Source organism: Tamandua tetradactyla, chromosome 1, assembly GCF_023851605.1.
Source record: "Tamandua tetradactyla isolate mTamTet1 chromosome 1, mTamTet1.pri, whole genome shotgun sequence".
Taxonomy (NCBI): Eukaryota; Metazoa; Chordata; class Mammalia; order Pilosa; family Myrmecophagidae; genus Tamandua; species Tamandua tetradactyla.
In genome coordinates, this window is record NC_135327.1 from 211,523,325 (window position 1) to 211,524,323 (window position 999).

The window sequence follows — 999 nt, forward strand, 5'->3', positions numbered from 1 at the left end:
TTGGATCCTTAAACATAATGGGAATGATTGGATCCTGGGTTGGCAGAAGCCAAGGGTCATACTTAATCACCAAAGACAAGGTGGTCGTGGCTACCATAATGGATAGTAGACTCAAAGAAACAATCAACAGAAACTTATGGTGTTAGCTCATAGATTACAGGTAGCTATGAGTAAAATAGATGGGAAGTCTACTAAATTCTTACTTTAGGAGCACAAGCAGAAGTGTTCTAGGTCAAGTGAACAAAAGTCTAACTTGAATTACAAAAACAAAGAAGTGTAGTTGCTTCAGCAGCACATATACTAAAATTGGAATGAAACAGAGAAGATTAGCATAGCCTGTGAAAAAGGATGCCATGCAAATTCATGAAGCATTCCATATCTTTAAGAAACTGCACAAGAAATCAGTAATATCTGGAGCTAAATGAAAAAGGAGAATGCAGCATATTAAAACCTATCGGTTGCAGTGAACATGGTGCTGAGGGGAAATTCTCTAAATGCCTACATTAAAAAGGATGTAAGTGCTAAAACCAAAGACCTAATTGGACAACTGAAAAAGCTAGAGAAAGAACAGCAAATTAACCCTAAAGCAATTTAGATATTACAAAAAAAGAAAAATTACAGGCCAATCTCCTTAATGAATATAGATGCAAACATTTTCAACAAAATAGTAGCAGGCCAAATCTAGTGACACATAAAAAGAATTATACACCACAGCAAGTGGGGTTTATTACATGTATGCAAGGGTGGTTCAACACAAGAAAATAAATCATTGTAATACAACATTTCAAGAAATCAAAGGGGAAAATTCATATAATCATCTTGAGCAATGATTCAAAAGATGTCAATTATTTCCAAATTGATCTCAGATTCAATGCAATACCAATCAAAACTCCAACAACATACTCTCCAGCCTTGGGAAATCTAGTTATCAAATTTATTTGGAAGGGAAAGGGGCCTCAAATAGCCAAAACCACAATAAAAATGAAAAAGTAAGAGATT

General features: G+C 34.7%; 1 non-coding gene across 1 annotated transcript; it reads left to right on the forward strand.

Moving 5' to 3' along the window:
* The first annotated feature begins 280 nt into the window (after positions 1 to 280).
* LOC143653428 (U6 spliceosomal RNA) lies at positions 281 to 383 on the forward strand. Its single transcript, XR_013161266.1, has one exon. It is a non-coding gene; the product is annotated as a U6 spliceosomal RNA (small nuclear RNA).
* The last annotated feature ends 616 nt before the right edge of the window (positions 384 to 999 follow it).